The sequence below is a fragment of the Choloepus didactylus genome, chromosome 16, assembly GCF_015220235.1.
Source record: "Choloepus didactylus isolate mChoDid1 chromosome 16, mChoDid1.pri, whole genome shotgun sequence".
Lineage (NCBI taxonomy): Eukaryota > Metazoa > Chordata > Mammalia > Pilosa > Megalonychidae > Choloepus > Choloepus didactylus.
The window spans coordinates 41,226,514-41,243,831 of NC_051322.1; positions in this window are offsets into that span (position 1 = coordinate 41,226,514).

Consider the following 17,318-nt stretch of genomic DNA (forward strand, 5'->3'; position numbering starts at 1 on the left):
TCATTTTTTTTCAAGTAATGCCATATTTGAAACTGCCTGGAAGTAGGAATGTCTCTGGCTTCAGGAAATGGGAAATCTCTGTACTCTGGGGTTGCTTTTTAACTAACTTCCAAAAAATAGTCCCTGTTCTCCCAGATAGCTAACAAATAGCCATCACCCAGCCTGCTCCTTTGACTTGCTTCATGAGCTCTGGTCCGGCACATTTCCTCAAATTCTTAATAGGGCTTTTAGTTATCCTGCTGACAACAATCCAAATCTCTGCTTCACCCTCATAAAAAAAAAACAAAAAAAGGAACACTTACTAGTACCCCAAAAAGACATACAAGAAGAATCTGGTTATAATATGAAAGTAGCTTCATGATTTTCAGATGAGAAGGGCTATAAAATGTGCAAATGCCAAGTGAAGTGTCATTATAATCACACAGTTCATCCTTATAAAAAAGCCCATAATTTCTCAGACATTTATAACAGCTATCTCTTACCCCCATGGAAATGAGTTATAATCAGATGCAACCACAGGCCATTGTCTCTGAGCCAAATTTAAAGGCACCCTCCATTAAAAAAAAATACCAACATTATTCATGTGTCTTTATTTTGTGGAAGTGATTATATCTGGGAGCAAGACGAGATGAAAGCACTGCACTACGGTGAAACTGGGCTGTTGCTGCATTTTAGTCTTGCAACATATTGCTACTCTGATTGGCATTTATGTGGAAAAAAAGAATGATAATCCTTTACAGCTGTAAACCTCTTTCTTTCCCTCTTTCTCTTCTCTTTTTTCCCCCCATTTCTCTCTGCCTAGTCTTTTCTTCCTGCATCTTCTCTACCTTGTTCTTCCTTTCAGTACCCTTTGCCCTTCTTGCCTTCTCTTTCTTCTCTCCTCACTACCTTCCATCTGCTAGTGTTGCAACCTTCGTCAACATTGCCAGGCGCTTATTCTTGACAACTGAACTGTGAGGGTGAGTTTCCAGTGCTCTAGTTTATTTTTAGTCTGGGTTGTTTTTGGTATGATTTCAAGCTGTATTTACAAAAAGGGAGAAAACGAGCCCATTAATTTCCTTTGCTTTCTCATTCCAGTTTGCCCTATTTCTTCAAACTTTTTTTTTCTTTCTTTCACTGAAATAGACTTTCAAAATAGACTTTAGTACCAATAAAATTAACCTGATTAAGTTGTGTAAACTGGAATCCCACAATGCGCAGAGTCCAATTATCATGCCTATCCCTGTTTTGCGATCACTCTGGCACCTCCAGTCCTGGCAAGAACAACTGCAATGATGAGGAGAACTTTGCACAGGACCACATTTGTACAGGGAGGTGGATGTTGCCCCCATCCAGCCCTTGGCAGCAAGTTTTTGTAGCTGCACATTTTCACTGGATCCCTTTCATTTATTAAAAGACTTTACTCCTGAATCATCAATTTTCTCCTTGACACTGGATCATTTCCATCATTCTCAGGATATATTATCTTAAAAGGAGATAAGCAAACAAACCACAAGATCAACAATAAAACACAATCCTCCAATAAGTCCATATCCTACTTTAGCTACTATCCCATTTATAGTCCCTCTTTGGAGCATAATTTCTTTAAACTTAGTCCACATGTATGCCTTTATGTCCTCTATGCATATATTTTTATGCTACACTGAGCAGGTAGTCATTCTCACACCCAAAACTGTTCTTGTCAAGGTCTCCAATGGCCACCAAGTTGTTCAACCCAAAGGTCGATTTTCATACTTTTGTTTATCTCTAGAAATGGTCTCAGGGTAGACAGCTGGAGCCTAATAACATATGGATCATAAACTTTTCCTGGGAAAGAAAGTTTGATCAAGAGTAAGGAGTCAGCACTGGAGGAATGCAGTGAGTCTATGACCTAAATCCTAGACCTAGTCCAGCGCCCTTCAACTGAGAACTGAGACCAGGATTGCAGGCTTATCAAAGTGGAAAAATATGAAAGTAAAAGAACCATGTGTCTGAAATCACCCTGGAGCATTGGGACACAACAGTGGAGCAGCAACATTGGAAACATTCTTGGATCAATAGCTGTGACATTATGGATGGCATCACTATAATAGCAATGACTGAACATGGTTGTGGATGTACTGATGGAATTGGGGGTTGGGGATGGGGTGTGCTGGTTTGAAGCTGTTAAGTACTCCAGAAAACACCATTTTCTTTTAATCCATTCTTGTTGGGTGCAGACCTATTGTGGGTGGGACCTTTTGATCAGGTTGTTTCAATTGAGATGTGACCCACCCAATTCCAATTCAAGGTGGGTCTTAATCCTTTAAGAGAGGGAGGCCTTTATGAGAGGATGAGAAGCAAGGGGAAAAAAAAAACAGAGAGAGCAGAAAGAGAGAAACACACAAAGAAGTTTAGAGAAAAGCCTCCAGAAGAACTGAGAGAGCCACTGAAATCAGGAGCTGAAAGCAATGAAACCTGGGAGCCAAGGACCAGCAGATGCCAGCCCTGTGCCTTGCTATCTGACAGTGGAACCCTGGATGCCATTCGCCTTTCTTCAGAGAAAATATCCTGTTGATGCCTTAATTGGGGCATTTTCGTGGACTTAGAACTGTAAATTTGTAAACTAATAAACCCCTATTATAGAAGCCAACCCATTTCTGCATTCTAGCAGCTTTAGAAAACTGAAACAGGGGGGTAGGGTTATCATCCTAAAGCAATTTCGTAATTGTTTTACCTTTTCTTTTTCAATACAGTGAATATGACCTCTCCTTTTATCGAAGATGATTTAATAGCAAGCAAATCTATTTCTTGCAAAATCAGTTATTGACCATCGGAGCATGTTGCTTCTGTTAGGGCTACTAGTTTGTAAGGTGTAGACTCTAAACTCATTAGTCCTTTATCTGCTTCTTCCCCTTCTTCTCTCCTATTTCATGGTGTCAGAATTCCTACCAGACCTAATCTTCTGTGAACTGAGAAAACAAAAACAAGTGCCCTGAAATTGTGTCTAAAATAAGACCAAAGGGGATCTGAGTGAAGACCATGAGAATAAGAGAAATTTCAAATATTCAATGCCTTTAACTTCTCCAGTCTGCCTTATAAGGTGCACAGTCCCTCACTCACTTATGTCATATGTCATTTCATGCCTGGGTGTTCCTGTCCTATTCAGTATTCTATAACTGACTAGAATCCAGTATTTAGAAGGGGATTCCATTCCAACTATTAATTCTCCCTGAGCCTACAAACTGGATTAATCTCCCTTCTCTCAGATACTATTGTTTTAAATGTATATAATGTATTGGCCCTTAGTATAGACCGCTTTGTAGCTTTATCTTTCTTTAAATTTACACAGTCTCCACAATTAATACATGGGCTCTTTGAGGTCGGAGACCTGTTTTCGTTTTGCTTTGTTTTATTTGTCTTAAGTATTTATATCTACCTTGTTCCAAAAAGGATATAAAGTGACTAATGAAAGTACTTACAATTGGGCAAGAGAAATATAGAAAGGACTGAAAATTTAGGAAAACAAAATCATGGTAGGAAAATAATTTGAATTCAAGGGTAAAACTAATACAATTACATGTGTCTGGGAAATTGTCTCCAATGCTCTACATGGGTTGCTGAGAGTCTTATCTTGCTAACAGCCAACCTAGTGGATTCAGGATCAGATACTTGATTCACAGTACTTGCAAGACAGACCAAAAATAAATAAACAAATAAACAAAAAGTCCGGTTGCTTGGGGAAGCCTCCTTATTCCTCATTTTCAAGGAGAAATCTCTCCAGGGACCTTCATAAGCCTGATGCTGTGACACGAAGTGAAGAAAATTTTTAGCAGCATGTGCATTTTAAATATCAGTGAATGAGTTCCATCCTGCTATTTTATATAATGTCCCTCCGCTCAGGCTGAGACATGTGATCAAGAATCAGGTTTTCTACCTCATTCCTCTCACATTGATTTAGGCCATTGATATAAACAATATTCAAAGGACAAACAGGCTGCTGTATGCCCCTGGAAGAAGCCAGCAAACACTAAACACACACATATGCACACACCCTCTGTGAATGTTCATTTTAGATTAGTTTGTGCTTTTATTTGGTTCTGGGAGTAAATGGGACATTTCTAATGAGTGCTCATCATTTTGGCAGCCAGACTACGCACAGATGATATGAGCCGCTAATCACCAGGGACAATGTTTGCCCAGATGTGACTCTATCTTATGCTACAAAGCATTGTAAATGTCAAACCCCTGGTTGGTATGCAATTCTCCATTTACCACACACAAAGCCTGCTGGAGAACAAAAGGTGCCAGATATGGATGTGTAAATCATTATAATGGGACCAACAGATCAACAACATCACCTCTTAGAAATAGGATGGCCTGAGGTCATGCTTCTTAGATCACTAGCCCCTTTTCAAAATGTCCTTTTTTGTTTGTCCTGCTTTTCAGGAGGTACCACGGGCTTTTTGTAATTAAAGTTGTATTGATTTTGTATTTTTAAAAAAGGTTTATAAAATGACTGGCATGAACCAGAACAAAGAACAAAGGTAGATAATGGATGGTAAACAAGAGGAAAGCTAGTCCACAAATGTGCTCATAATAATTCTCATATACCTGCTCCCCAAAGTTGATTCCGATGCCACTTTGTTTCAAAAGCCATCCTATGAATGGAAGGTTGTCAACGGTGATCCTGGCCAGTGAGATATACTGATTACAGCAATTATGATCGTAGTCTCTTTATATGTAAAATTTTTAATTCATCTTAAGTGAAAGGTTTGCCCCAGGATTACAGATATAGTAGCTGAGCCCCGGGACATGATGGTAAAAAGACTCTTCAGAGACTCTGGACTCCTCTTTGTTCCAGTGCGCCTACCTTCCTGCAGAATTGTCAGGCTGACATATCCTCAGGAGGCAAACTGAAATGATGATTAACTTTGCAATGATAACACAAAGGTATTCAGAGGCACTAAAGAGAAAAACCTGACTGCTTTTGCGAGTCTGCTCTTGGTATCGAGCACAACTCTTTGGAAACTTTTTGGATATTAATTGTAGAGTGTAATGCAGATTCTCCAAGTCTCTCAAACCTGTAGACAGCCATCAGAATAGATGTTCCAGAAATTTCCCCAACTCCAGCCCCCAGAAAATGTCTCCTGAGCTGCATCTGTAATCCTCCTAAGGCATTTCACTTGCACTCTACTAAGCAGTGTGCTACCGCACTCTGTGAGGTCTGCGGCCCTTCCAGCTCCCACCTCAATCACGTTTCATTTCTAAGGAACCCTGGCCAGGGGTAGGGGTGTGGGGGTGCTTGTGCCATGACTACCAAGGCCAACCATGACAATGCCAGGTCTGGGCTGGTAAGGTCACCTCCTGCCACTTCCAAAGCTATCATTTGTATTATCTGGGCTGTTTTCAAAGAGAATGAGATTGTCTCTTCTACACTTCAACATTCCTTATCTTGACCTCAACAGAACTTCTGGCTCCTTGGGTGACATCAGTAAATTTAATGGCTACACTCAGGCATCAGGTCATGGAATGGAACCAAGGCCAGGGGCCACGCTGTCCTGTTTTCCCTTCTTCCCTGCTCCTTCACTGGCCGCCTTCTTCCACCCCAGGGACCATGCACACATGCCCTCCCCATTCAGTCAAAACCTGAAGCCTTTTGCAAATCAATTCAGATAAACGGATTGTTGATATCTGAACTTCAGTTTGTGTAGGAGACAGAAACTAAAAAGAAAATGAGGTGTTAGATTAGCAATGGTTTCCATATAACTACGTGTTGCTCGCCAGCTACCATACACAATGGGGATTTGACTAATATAATCAGAAGGATACTCAGAATAGCTAAACAAAAGTGATTGATGTGATGCTTGTGTAAATTACAGGGCAAAACTTTAGAACACTGAGTCAGGAAACCCATGATTTAGTAACATCCCTGCAACTAACTAGTTGTGGAGCCTTGGGAAACAAAAGTATATTTTCTGGCACAAGGTTCCCCTTTCTATTAAATGCAGGAATATGTAATCTCTAAGTCACTTTCCGCTCTCTACTTGCAGGAGAATGGCCTTCTATGCAGGTTCTTTGGTAACAAGCAGGGATATACTGTCTAAGTAAACCTTTGAAACATTGCTAGGTCCTAAGGGGAAAGTTCACATCAGCAATTACTAAATCAGTTCTCAACATTTAAGAAACATCGGCTTTAAGGGAGGCCTGATGGAAAACCCCATGGGAAATCCAAATGCTCTTAAGACAAGGTCTTTTCTCTAAAGCGATTTTCAGAGATAAAAGAGCCATGTATATAAATGAAGTCAGCTTCACTCCTGGAGCCAAGTGAGTGGAGCAAAATCATCTGTGGTGGATGTGGCGGGTGTCAGGAGAGATCTTAGGATGTGAATGGGCGGCGCTAGGACTCCAGGTAGAGGGAAGAGAGTGAGCAAATATGTTTATAGGGAAGTATCATTAGACTGAGTTGGTGGTGTGTTAACTGCAGGTGGTTTATTAGGAGGAGAGCATGCAGTTGGCTGGCGGCATTCATGGAATTCCAAGGGAAGACATTTGGAGTTCATCCCAATCACCATAATGAGCAATCGGAGGTTTCAACTCTTACCACAGAGAGTGAACAACTGTATTTTTGAGATAAAGATTTCCCTGTGAAGATGTAATGTTGATTCCATGCTAACCTTTAAAATCTGAGGTGAAGCTGAGAAAATCTCAGTAAAAAAATAAAAGGATGGCATCACCAGAATCTTTTTATAACATCTATGAATTCTGTAATTCGAAAAAGAGCGTAGGGGCCTCTTTTCGGGCAGGACTAGATGAAGAAACAAACATGAATATAAACTACATTTGGTTTGTGCCTCGAAGCCACTGGCATTAATTAAGATTCTATGGCTTCCAAACAATTATGACATAATTAAAGTAAGATTCTTTCTACAGTAAAACGATAAGAGATGACTTTTAGAAACTGTGGGAACCATTAAAACGGCACATCAGTATCAAAATGAGCAATATTTACTAGTATTAGCACTATTAAAATGCCTTTTGAAGACAAACTTGGGCAATTATTACTCAGAAAAACTCACATTTGGAGATACAGAGCAGTGATAATTAAATCCCACACTCTATATATCTCTCTTTTTTGTGTTTGACAGAACAGTCTTTAAGAGAATCTATTTTAATGGCATTAAATTAGCAAAAAAAAAAAAAATCAAACAGAGAAAGGGCATTTAGCAGGAGGTTGATATTCAAGGAGACACCACTCTCATTATTATTATTGTTATTTTTATTATTATTCTTACTCTTTTGGAGGTGCTAAAGCTCCATGTGTGGTATTGGTACATGCACAAATAAGTTAAGCTACTGGTTCATAAACTTTCTCTAATGGGTGTAGCACACTCTTAAGTAAAATGGACAATATACAGCTAAGCTGGATGATTATGCAGGTCTAATAGATGGAGCACTTGAGACTTGGGCCATTGGTTTGAATCGAATGGTGAGCCTGTGTCCAGCTGATCAAAAGCATCTTGCAAAATAAAGTCAGGTCTTCAAGTGAATTTTGAGGCCTTGAATACTAGACAAGCAAAAATATCATTCTGACTAAAGACAATCTTAACAGCAGCCAAGGATGGTTTATTTTTTCTTCTAGTAGATGTGAGTTTGAGCACATGCAGAAGAAGTAGTGGGGGTAGGGAAGGAGAAGAAATCATGGTAATTAAAGAGGGAAATTGAAGAGAGACAATGAGGAACCAATTGTTTCCACTCAGTTGAATCATGGGATTCAATTATTGGGACCCTTAGGAGAGATTTACTTAAGAAAGAAATGGGAACCTAGGTGTCACTCACAGCCTCCAACTACCATTTCCAGCATTTATTTTAAAGACTATCAGGGGACTGTAGCTGAAAGAGAAAATTAATTCCTCCAAAATATATTAATGTCCTTAAATGGATGTAAAAGATATAAAATAAGAGCAAGAATGAAAAGAGGCCATAAGCCAAATAAAGACTAGTTAGAAGGGATAAGATGAGGCAACATCTAGACTATTTTCAGTGTCCTCTAAGAGCTCTGTTGTGAGGTTTGTCTGTATACAGACATTTTTCTGATTTTTTATTTTTCTTTCAGTCTGAATTAACTGGACCAAACTACTGCATATACTCTAAAACATGGGAAAAGAAAGCATATATCTAGAGCCATTTTCTATAGTTTTGAGGGTTAGGAGAGGAGAAAAAAGAAATTCCCAAAGTCATTTTTGGTCCCCCAAATTACTATAAGTATGTTAGAATTTTGGTAAGTATTTTCTGCACTTTAAGTGTTGTTAAATATTGTCCAAAAGGTCACTAGATTCTAGAGAAAGCAGTCTTTATGATTTCCAAAGGAAAGAATTCAAACAGAGGGGGAACTGTATCTGATCTTCAGTTCCTAGTAGGGATGGCTGGCAGGAGGTGTGGGCATCAGTGAAACATGGTAAACAGCCCTCTTGGAGAGGTGGGCAGTGGATTTGATGTTACTGTTGAGTGTTGGAGAAAAACCTGACACTGGATGTCACTGATTACTCTCCTTAGCATGCCATGTGCATGCATGTTTTCCTGATTAGACTGCAAGTTCCTGGGGACAGAAGTCATATCCACAGTGTTGTTATCAGCCCTCTTACTACCTGCAGGAAGCCTAAACCCTTTTGTACTCTATGTCTGGCTCTACATAATCAAAACCATTTTTAAAAACATAAGACTTACTGTAGCTGGTGACGAAACGAAGACCTGTTGCTTAACCTGGAATTATTTACTGCCTGTTCAAGGAAACAAGATGTCCATGTGAAAGAATGGAGAATAGAGAATGAAAATCAGACCAGAAGCTCTTGCCTGTTCCTTTGAACCTCTCCTCTGCTAGCCCCACTGATCAGCCTTCTGCCTCACCACATACTTGCTCCTTGTCTTATTTACTTTTGGTCTGATCTTTCCTTCCTCTTGGAATCTGTTCTTTCTTTCTCTCTTGTGGTCCATTTCATCCCACTTAGAATTATCATCTTCTTTACGCTCCTATAGTATTTCGAATCCATACAATACAATACAATACAATACAATAAATTGCTTGGTTATACACTCACCTGGCTTGCTCTCTAATCCTTTTATGTCTCTCAGCCTGGTCTGCCTGGTGACATTAGAGTCCTGTTTATGGTAGAATTTCTTTTATGTTTCCCTTTTGGCATGCACACAATGTTGGGCATATGATGTTTATGATAGAGGGTCATTGAAAATATTTTGGCAGAATAAGTGCCATATAATATGATCTAAATGATCATATTTAATATAAATGATCAATTCATTTATGCTTGGCTATGCTAAAATAACAACCCCCAAATTTCAATGGCTTAAAATAACAGAGGTTTAGCTTTCACTTTCTGGCAAATCTTCCTGTCTCCAGGGCAGTTATCTTCTATGTAATGGTGCAGCTTTGCATGCTCCCATGGTCATGGAGGTGGAGAAGAGAATAATGTAGGGGAGTCTTACAAAAGCAATTAAATGCTTCCACCTTTTTTGCTTACATTACATTGGTCAAAGTGGATCCCAGGGCCATGCCAAGCCCAAGGAATTAGTGAGGGTCCAAATTGTTGGAGACTTAGAAAGAGAAGAAACAGAAATATTGACAAGTATTTCAAATATTTATACTTACCAGACCTCAAACAGCAGGAAAAGCCCAAGATACTATAAAGAATACTACAGCTAGAAGAGCTGGTAAAAATATGACAGAGAAAAAATTCAGAGGCAAAAATATAGATCAACTGATTTTAGTAAGTGTAGTTCAGGAATAATTGTTTTGGTACTAATGTTTCATTTATATTTTAGAAATCAAAATCTAACATTACATTAAGGGTGAATCAGAAGTGGGGGAGGGCATGTCAAGCATATGAATAAAAACTAGTAAACATGTTAACAAATGAAATAAGTAGGCATTTCATATAAGCAAGACTAGTTACAAATGAAATTCATGAAATTAAAAAAAAAAGATTTATGTAGAAAAGCAAAGTAAAGAGAAATGGGTAATTAGATGGTAAGGTAGACTTGGGATGAGCAGCATCTGACAAGGAAAGATAAGCAAACACTTTGAATTATTGAGTGTGTACAAATCAGCATGTCTCCACTCATTTCTGTCAAGGTTAGCAGGAGCCAGACAAAGAGATGAATGACACACACCTTCATTATTTAGGCCAATTCTCCACTCTGGCTCAAGGTGATTGGGTTGCTCAGATAAACCATTTAATGTTTATCCCGAAGCAATGGGTCAGATAGCAATTTATCTCATTTGGTCTCTAAAGGAACTGAGAGATTGAGACAGAGGGAGAGAGAAAGACTAGAGAGGAAGAGAGGAGGAGGGGGAAGAGCGAGAAAGAGGGGGGGGGGGGGATCAGCTCTTATCCAAGCATCTGAACTCTGAGTCAGATTGATCCCTGACCATTTGCTTGATAGAGGTTGAACTGTTGCTCACCCTTTTATTTTAAATATTAAAGACATGTATATGTGGAAATTTGGTCAGAAAGAATATTAAATCTGGGGAGGGATTCCTACCGGATAGCAGTGAACATTCTATTAGGCTGTTTTGGCACCATACGGCAGCATCCCTGGGATAGCTTCCTTACAGGCTCTTGAGATGAGACGTGTGTATGCTCAGGAAACACACCTGACGAAGTGATTAATCTAAATACACAGAACATTTCTATCGCGAAGTCAGTCACGTCTGATGTTGCTTATGGGTCAAGAAATACTGGAATAAAGATTAATGAAACTTTTGCATATTTTACAACATGCAGATTCCTGGCATCATTTAGGCGAATCATTCCAAATGTTACCTGCATTCTCCCCCACCCCACCTTTTGGCCACATACATTGGCTTCTACTTTGTAGAAAGTGGGTTTGCCTGTTTTTTTTGTTTCTTTTTTTTTGTTTGTTTTTTGTTTTAATTTCATGGTAAAATGAAATGTTATCTCCCTCTGCCTACAATTAAAACATTTTACGTCTTTGGATACTAATCATAGTTTGCTCTGAATATGACAGTACTTTGTGATAGATTATTTGCTCTAATATATGGATCTTTCTCAATCGTGTGGAAAAACCTGGTGGACAAGAACTGGGTTTTCTTTGTGTGTGTGCCCAGTTCCAGCACGGTACCTAACACAGGGTCTTCTACATAACAGGAACTCCATGAATGCTGGTTAGAGTACACTGAAAAGTAGAGCCCACTGTGCATAAAACCACATCCTCATATTGTCATGCCATGCACATGCCACCTTCAAACCATCCTCTTCCCGCAAGACTGATTACTTCCTCCTTCCAAAGATATTTCAAGCACCTGTTTTAGGCTCATTCCCTAAAGAGATCCCACAGATTGTCAATGAATAAATCTCCAACCCTGCTACACAGGTAGGGAGAATAAGGTTTTCACATTAAAAAAAAAATGTAAACCAGGAAAGATAGAATTTCAAAAAGCAGTATTGTAAACATTATGAAAAGTTAGTTAAGGAAGAGAGCTGTGTAAGCTGAACAGGGAACTAGAATTCTTGCCTGTGAAGCCCCAGTTAGAAACTCTGATCCCAGCTACATGCTCAGAGTCATATGTCGATGTCTAGCCGCATTCAACTATGTTAAAAAATAACATCAACAATAGAATTCAACCATGAAGGAAGAAGAGACTTATTTTTGTTAAGATTATATCATTACTAGCCATGTAGAGAGAAGAAAAGAGAAGGCTAAATTCCACAACTTCATGTGCTACTTGGTGCCACATAACTAGTTCTTACCAGTAATTTAGACTCTACATGGTATGTAAAGCTTAACAAATCTCTCCTTATGGCCAAGAAAACTTGTGAAGGAAAATTTTCAGAAACTGTTCTATCCCGGGCTAAACCACAAGTCCTATAACAGTTCTATCCCCTTTCTCCATATTGTGATCTATTGAACTGTAAATGGTGTAAGGCCTGACTTTGTAAGAACCATCATCCCAGATCATTGAAAATAAACCTTTTAAACCTTTTCTATAACAACATTTGTTAGCGCTACATTTTGAGAAGGTATTGTCAGAGTTTATAGAACAAATTTTAGAATGATTGGATTACTAAGCATTGTCCCAAAGCCCTAAATTTTCTAGAACAAAGTTTTACTTAAATAACAAATTACCTTTAGAATTGGAAAAAAAAATGCTTGTACTTAACACTAATATAAATTTATAGCCTAGTTGCATATTAAGTGGAATATGTACACGCAGCAATGCTTCTGACAAACAAGATAAAAAAACAAACAAAAGTGTGTACATATAACTATATATAGAGAGAAGGGATATATATAAATATATCCCTCCTCCAAACTTCTGCATTCTTTACATCTCTGCCTTTGTGACTGTTTTTATGACCCTTCTATACATGTCTTATTTTCCCTCCTTGATTGGGCGTGCTTTGAGGGCAGGCACTATGAATGTTTCACAGCACTTTGAGACTGCCATCTCTACAACAGTGTTAGGTAAATACTTGCTGAATGAACTGATCCAGGTTGCACCACAGCCTTGACTGATAAAGCCATTCAAGTGATACAGTTTTCTTTCAAACACAAACAAGTAGAATGAAGGAAGCTGAAAGAATTGCTTTGAGTTGAAGAATGCCTAGAGCAGAAAAAACAAATTAAAAACTGAAACTATTACTACCCCTGCAGCTATTCATTCCTCACCTGTTTTGAACCTTGGCTTACAGAAGAAAAGTTAAATGGAATTTTGTACTGATTTTAAGAGCTCAAGCATACTAAGTTTTCCTTCCAATGTTATGATCAGCTAGAATTTGTGAAGCTAATTCTTCAATGAATTCCACATTGGAGTTGTGTTCTCCTTCTGAGCAGGACTGCCAACATGGGTCCAGGTGACTCTTTCAATAACCCACTGATCTGTGAATGTTGGTCCTATTTGAGTTCTGAGGCCCATTTACTGCCATGTCTTTACTTTAGTAGGACCAGCTGCCATTGGCATCATTTGGTGAGGTAGTGGCTCACAATGAGATCCATGGAATACTGTGGAGGAACTCCAAAGGGTGTCTGATGTGAGATGAAAATGTTCTATGTCCCATGTCCTTGTGTTCTGAGGTGCAGATGCCAGTCTCTGAGTCCTTGCACTCTTCCAGCAAAGCTCCAAAGCTTTCGGATGAAGGCAATAAAAGGCCACTGGCTTCAGGTCAGTGAATGAACCACCCTTTCCTTTTAGCTGGCTCATCACCTCTTGCCTTTTTAAAGTCCTGGGCTTCTTTGCAGCCTACGTAAGACATGCCATGCCTGTACCTAACTCCATGATAAGTCCCTTCCTTTCATTCACTCTTTGGTTGGTTACTTTTTCTTAACATGAAAATCCTATGAAATAAAGCCTATTTTATTTTGTGTAACTTATTTGTTAACTTTTAATGAATTAGGTTCTGCATGCAAAATGCAAAAATACCTGGAAGAAAAACACGGAAATAAACAAAACAAAAAAACAGCATCTACTTTTTTCCCAATTAAAGCCAAGATTTTACCAGCATCAGAGCACATCTCTGGCACGAGCCAGGCTGTGTTTGTTTTTTTATAGCACTGTCTTGTCATATAATATAACAGCTTTTTATTTTCAATGATATTAACTGTCTGCAGGGAGAAAGAGGCAGAAGACCTCTCCAGGACCCGAGAGTCTTATAAATAAATGAGTTTTTTAACCTCTGCTGTAATACAGACATCTTTTCAATATAATATTAAGACCTTTTGTGACAGGATCTGTCATTTTAAATACAAAAAACACTATGCCCATGGAATAAAAATACTTACTTGGCAGATGAAAAACATTTGTGCTCCACTTTTACTTCCTGTGGCTGATAGTATGAAATGCTTTGTTGTTCTAGCCCATAATAATCAAAGGGGCTAAATGAGAAGCTAGACATGGCCAACTCATAATTAGGTGGGTCCAACCAATTGATGGTAGGTTATAAAGTGGTAAATCTCAATGCCAGGAGATTTAGGAATGCCTCATCTTCTTATCCAGTCCTCAGTTATCTCCAGCAATAAGTATAAAATAATGGGTACCTCTAGAAATACTAAAGAGTTCCAAGAAGTTCTACATAAAAAAATAGCTCATTAGTAGTATTATGACTTAGCTCACTTTTTAGTCATTCAGAATATTTCTTAGTAGCAAAATTCTTCTTAGAAAAACACAGAACACTCCTGACCAAGGTCATAAACATCAAACAACAGCATTCTTAGGGGCACAGAAATGTCAAAATTGGGTAATTTGGCCATAGTAATAACTATATTTTTTGAACAGCTATTTTGCTCAAGGCGCTGTCACTTATGAATATAAAAAGGCATCCTTGTTCTTAAGAAGCTCATAGAAACAAAATTTAAAACCCACAAAAATTAAAATAAATTTCAAAATTTCACGGCATTTCAAAATAGAATATCATATGTGTCACAAACTGCCAAAGGTGTAGTACAAATATGTGCTATGTATTTGGAGATGAGCAAGACAACTGTGTCCCTTAAGTGATCTGTGAAGTGCTTAATGATAACACAGTTGGACTTACAAGAATTGTTTCTTTTATCTATTTATGTATGTATGTATGTATGTATGTATGTATGTATCTATCTATCTATCTATCTATCTATCTATCTATTGATCATCTAGTAGTGGGGAAGAAGAAGGCCATTTTAGATGAGCCCTGGGGCACAAGTATGGCATAGGAAAGTGTGAGGTGCGTGCGGATACAATAATTAGCTTCAGATGACAGTGATCATAAGAGCTGATATTTTTCCACTAAAACTAAACTGTATATAAATTTAATACATTTTAAAATTATTACTATTCCTGATATGCATGGAGGATAAACAGGACTGATTTAATTATCACTGAAGAAACTGAGGCCCAGGGAATTCAAGGGACTTTCTCAATAATAAAAAATGGGTCACTACATGTTCTAGGACACAGAACTTCTGATTTCTTATTTTTTATACCTAATACAATGCTATTATAGATAAAGTATAAAGTATAATCAAGGAGATGGAGGAAGAGGTGGAGAAGAAGGAGGAAGAGGAAGTAGAAGAAGAAGAAGTAGTAAGTAGTACAGGCAAAAAATAATGTCAAAGTTCACTAGATACTGAGAAGCTCCAGGGGAAAATATGGAAAAAAGAAACCAAGCAGAACGTATCTATTAGTTTTTTCCTGATTTTTCTGCTTTCAAAGGATTGTTCTGCTGACAGCTCTTCTGACTAGATTTGATGAAAGCCTGTTTTGGGGCCATTTTCTTTTATTTCCATTGAAGGGAATAAACAGGAAGCAGCTCTCAGTCATTGCAGTTGAAGGGTCATACTTGTAACGTGACTAACAAGAGAGTAATTTAACTCATCTTTCCAGGGCCCCAAACTGGAAGCAGGTAAATCAATTGCTGTTGCATGGCAACAATCTGGGCCTCTGCAATGATTTCCAAAACGGGTCTCTGTTTACTGCAATGGGCACATCTCTTGCAGAGTTCTTGGATAATTTCTATTCCTACGTAGAAACACTACAAATCAAACAAAATTAAGAGCAGGAGCCAATTGCACAGGTTGGATATAATTCTTACTACCGCCCTTTCTCCGTGTTGATGAGCTCTCCATAAGGTATAAATCTGTTAATGAATTGAACTTCTCTAATGTTGAAGTCTGTAGTGCATGCCAGGTATACATTCAGAGTCTGAATCAGGAAGTCTGAGTTGTAACTTCTTACGTAAATGGTGATCTTGGGCAAATTATTTTGAATCTGTGCTTTAATTTTCTCACTAGTTAAATGGGAATAATCATAATGCCTACCTTCAAGGTGTGTTTGAGAATATAAAGGGTGTGATACAGGCACAACATTAAAAATGTTTTGAATATTGTAGGCCTCATTTATTATCTGTTATCACTATTTGGTTGCAGTTTTTAAAGACTCTTAGTGCAGCTGGAAGAGAATAAGACTGGAGTCAAGAAGTCCCAGACCCTCTAAGCCTCCATATCTCATCTATAATCAAAATAGGAATACTATTTAAGTCCTTACCCTATTAGTCAGGGTAGGCTAATGATGAGAAAAAAATAAAACCTAAACCTCTAGTCTTCATTTCTTGCTCCTTTAACAGTTCAGTGCAGGTGTTTGGTGAGAAACTTTCCTTGCTATGAGCCACAGCCTAGGCTCCTTCCATCTTCCAATTCGACCTTTTCTCTTGAACATCCACATTCCCTCAGTTCTATTGGTAGGTGGAGAACAGGGAAATATGCAAATAGATTTATTGGGCAAGTCTTTAGTAGAGGTTGTGAACAAACAGAGTTGAGAAGACAAATGTTCAGCAACTTCTCCATTTGGCTGAGGAATAAATTCATCCCAAACCCCATATAACCCCCTATGACTTTGGAATTGTTAGGATCACAGAGAAAATTGGAAGGGGAAATGCTAATCTCTGGAAGGCTTTATGTTAACTTTTCCTCTGGAGCCTGGTCCTTCTGGACTGAACTATTTGTCTGAGAAACAACTATTTTCAATGACCTCCAAGAAAATATTTTTACTTTGAGGAAATATTTAATTAAATTACTAGAGTTTCAAGGAACCGTAACCAACCACCCTTCTCCAGTCACCATGACAGCAGGGCATCCAGGCTTGCCCTTTCGTTATGGACAGCTCTCACTGCTGGAGCATCTTTCCCCAAGGAGTTGATGACAGTGGCTCACATCTGTTGGAAACCTTTTTAAGCCAGGCACTGCTCAAAGTACTTTACATGGATTAGCTCATGTAATACTCAGGACAACACTCAAAGGCAGCATTCATCCTTATTTTACAGAAAATATTGCCTGGACAAGCGTGTTAATGTACCTTGAATTACAGAGAACTAAGTGGCAGATCTGGGAATCAAACCTAGGCAGCCTAGAGCCAGAGCCCATGGTCTGGATTCTTCTACCATATACTGCTTCATGGAAACATCCAGACATTTATCCTGGTAATGATCTTAGGACATAGACAGAAAAGGTCTCTACTTTCTCTATTGCTCCCTTCAATTCTTTCAAACTCCATGCTAGGTAAAAGTAATCAAAGCATCCTTGATATGATAGCCCTGTTTATCACCTACATCATGCCCTCCACCTAGGTCAGACTGCCTAAGCCTTTCAACCAGGTCTCAAACAAGGTCAGTGATCACGAACTCGCCATACTTGTTGTCCCTAGTTGTTCATGCTGCTTAGAAGGTTGTACAAAATTTGAAAAACAAAAACAAAATTAAACAACTCTAGAAGTGGTCTGACTAGTCTAGAATGGCATTGGGCTCCTGTCTACAAGTATCTGTTCACTAAATCTCTCTCTCTCTCTCTCTCTCTCT